Source organism: Barbatula barbatula (genome assembly GCF_947034865.1).
Source record: "Barbatula barbatula genome assembly, chromosome: 19".
NCBI classification, from domain to species: Eukaryota; Metazoa; Chordata; class Actinopteri; order Cypriniformes; family Nemacheilidae; genus Barbatula; species Barbatula barbatula.
The window spans coordinates 11006816-11010876 of NC_136782.1; the positions used below are offsets into that span (position 1 = coordinate 11006816).

General features: G+C 37.5%; 1 pseudogene across 1 annotated transcript; it reads right to left on the reverse strand.

The window, feature by feature from the left end:
• Positions 1–2036: 2036 nt before the first annotated feature.
• LOC306908833 lies at positions 2037–3031 on the reverse strand (annotated as a pseudogene). The gene is made up of 2 exons: positions 2915–3031; positions 2037–2833 (listed from the first exon to the last, which is right to left on the reverse strand). The product of its transcript is annotated as an uncharacterized misc_RNA (transcript).
• Positions 3032–4061: the final 1030 nt, after the last annotated feature.

A 4061-nucleotide genomic window follows, 5' to 3' on the forward strand; every position in this document is an offset into this window, starting at 1 on the left:
ATAGACAAATGTGGACTTTAGGCTCAATGCTTAGTAGCTGTAGACTGTTAATACGAATCACAAATCTTTTCACTTTTAGATGAAAGTCCCGTCGCTGGAGCATTGAGAGTTGTTATTCAGCGTTGTGACTGTTCATTTCATCAGACATGCAAGATCAAAGATGGAATTAATACTGATTAATACTAAAGCTTGATTTTTTCTTATATCTTCTGACTTTCTATACACTAAAATCTGTATTATATGAATATAAGTAATGAGAGGCGCTACTGTGGAGATGATCTGTAAATGACAATCAAAAGCCAAATTTGTGACCTCAAATGATTCAGATGATTTTAATAATGAAGATACTAAAGATGCTATTAAATAATTAAAGAGTTTCCACATCTGTGTCCTTCAATTTTTTATTTATTATAACAACACATACACTGGCTGGACTTTAACTGTAGTACAAGCCTTGAATGCAATACATGATTCATTACAGGATTACAGGAAACTAGAAAATTCAGTCCTCAAAGTTTTTAAAGTCAGAGGGTTAACTATATGTTTTATTTAAATATATATCAAAGCTCTAATGCACCCTTTGTCTGTATTGTTTTCATGACGCAAATAAATAATGTACCAGTGAGGAAATTGAAAAACAAAAGTAAATTATCTTTCTCTAGCTTGTTTCAGGTGACCTAGCTCTCATTAATGAGGTGTGTGTTTAAGTGAGACATTTCACAACATCAATTGTGCTTCTGTGGCTAAGAGGTTAACCCTTTGAATACCAGATTTTTATGGTGACCCTCTTGTTTTCATGAAAAAAGGAATAGCGCTAAATATTTTCCATATGCTAAATGTGAATCCCTGTTTTTAGTATTATTATTACAGTCTTGGATATGACAACAACACGATTTTTATTGAATTATAATGTCCATGTTAAAAAAAAACTAATAAAATTATATTTTTTTCTTAGCTTTACTAACTTTAATGTTTTAACCAGATCCTTTGCAGATCATACCAAAAAAGCATTCATTTAAAGTTTTTGAGTTTTATCCTTGTTTGTTTACATAATGACATCTATCATGCCTTTATGGTGAAAACTGTACTGAGGGGCTTCTGAACTTCTACATCAAAATCAAGCGCACCTTGTATCTCCGTTAAAAAAATTATTACACATTAATGATGATGCAGACAAAGGAAAATTATTTTTGAATGAAAAATATTTTCAAATCTCAGTAAACTACAGTGACTTGAGTATAATAGTTGGATATTTCAAACTGTATACATACACACACAAAACAATTTCAGTACACACATACAAACTACACTTTGACATCTATACTAACACATTAACACAGTTATAGCTGTATCTTTTGTTCAGTTTGCCCGCTGTGCTGTATAATACAGCAGTGACAGGAAAACTGTTACGAAAATGGAGAAAATAGGATAAGCAAAAAGTACACATTGAAAATGTTGAATGTTCTTGAAATATATACATTTTTCGTAACTTTGAACCCTTCGCCAACATATCCAAAGGATTTGATATGGAGTGTATGATTTATACTTGCATGGCAAACCATCTACCAGGCAATTTTAGAGCACTTCATGCTTCCTTCTGCTGACTTTATTATTTCAGCTTAATGGAGATGCCGATTTCATTTTCCAGCAGGACTTGGCACCTGCCCACACTGCCACACTGTGTTCTCACAAAAAAGGTTAGTCAATAGAGCAGTGAAATAAATGTAAAAGTTTTCGTCCAGATGTTAGTCTAGATCAGGGGTGTCCAAAGTCGGTCCTGGAGGGCCTGCAGAGTTTAGCTCTAACTTGGCTCAACAACCTGTCTTGAAGTTTCTAGTCTGCCTACCGAGACCTTGATTAGCTGGTTCAGGTGTGTTTGATTAGGGTTGAAGCTGAACTTTGCAGGACACCGGCCCTCCAGGACCGACTTTGGACAGCAGTGGTCTAGATGTTTAGTCTTGATGTTGTTGGAAATTAGGTCTCTATGATGGCATGCATCAAGAGGTTGTTGGAGGTCGGGCTCATCATCAAAATGATCATACCTCAACATCTTGCTCACAAGGCTCTAAACAAACATTATGCAGAATGCAGCATGCTGAGACTGCAGAACTGATCTTTGAAATGCATTGCATGTGTAGGCATTGGAGACTCCTAAACGTGGACTTCAGAATGCCAAATGCATGTTCAATGACTACACGGGCAGCATTTGACTTTATGTTAAAGCGTCTTTGCTTAGCATTCAAGTGTCCATTGTCTCTGTAAGGCCTCATAAATTGAGGCAAGAGAGGATAAGCAGAATCTCCAAATATATGCATTCACCGTGGAACAAGGGAATGAGGATCTTGTTCAAGAACTCATCCAACCTCTGTTAGACGAAATGCTCCGGCATCATGCCAACTTCCAGGGTGACCCACACTGATGTGACATAAGCGCCACTGACTGTCACAAAACCCAGTAAAAATTAGAATTGAACTTTGTCCTATTCAGGTAGGCAAGGGGATTCTCACAGTGGGGTCTCCTTATAGGAATGTGACACCCATCCACCGCACATACAGTGTTGGGGAAGCCTTCTGCGTCAAAATTCTAATTTGACATCTGCAGCCATTGGCCTCTGGGCTAGGAGCCATGTGGTGGACCATGTATGTATAAACATAACAACAAAACTCATGGAGATGTTTAGCAAGGGTAGATTTTGAGATGTTGAATCTCTCTGCTACCCCACGGTATGACTCCTGAAGGCCAATGTCCAAAGGCAGGCAAGAACGCTCTGTCTGACTGGCAGTTTGCTTTGCTGGAAATTCATATAAACATGACCAAGGGTAGTAATGACATCATGTACATGTTGAACAAGTTATCAGGACAAAATGCCAACACTTTTAATACTTAAATTAATTTTACATGATGTAGATCGCACCTCCACTTGTTGTTTGTAAAGCCTGAAATGACTGTAAAATTCTGAGGGACCGTATAGAGGGACAACCTCCTCCACAAAGTTCAGTATTTTTGGAACCAATCTATATACCAGAAACATTAATCCTACTTACTATATTATAATTTAATAAATTTGTCATTCCCAGTTTTTTGTTGAACTGGATTTCAAATAAGGTTTATGGGACTGTTGAACTTGGAATACAACTCTATCGTTATTTATTTACGAGTAACTCTCTCTTCAACAGCAATCATAGCTATTTATTTTTTACAGAAGCCAACATTACACCACTTAACACTGTAAAAAATGAAAATTTTGATTAATTAAATTAGGTTTGTAATACAGTATTTGTTCAGATAAGGTAGTATATTTTAGATTATATTTTTTATACAAGCACGTAGGCTATTGTTTTTAAACACAATACTTATTACTTTGAACCTTTACTCACCGTCTATGTTCATCGTGCTGTATTTCATGCAACTATAAAGGCATAGTGTTCAGTTCGTCTGCAATGAAGCCAGCAAACGCCGCGTGATCTGCTATCTTTGAGGAAGCAACGAGAGCCCCGAAGTGTCCGATTTGACGGCTCCAGCTAATCTCGCCGATCGGTCTGCGCAGCGCTGCAGGACAAGTGTCTTTTGCTGTTTTCACTCCCTTTACTGCAGGCGCCTGGCTCTTACTGGCTCAAACAAGCCTATTGTAAGAACAATATGTTCGACTATACACAACGCTGCTCAGATTGATCAGCGCATGACATCACCATACTGCGAGAGCAACAGAGCAGTGTGCTGTGGAATCGCTCTCGCGGTATTTTGATGTCATACACCGATCGAATGCCCAGCGACGCATTAAATTCAAAGCGCCCTGTCATTGCCATAGAAACATAATCAGATATAGCAAAAATTAGAGAGCACAACGGGACATTCAAATCGAAAATGAACAGTTGCTATACACAATGTGGGCAATTAATCATTTAAAGTTGATTTCAATGGTATACAAAAATCCGATTTAAGGTGACAGTCTGAACAAACCCATTAAGACTAATGAGTAACCTAATGGACACAGGTGAACCTAATGACTAATCAACAGACCGTGAAAATCTAAATAAAACAAGACAGGGCAAACAGAACCA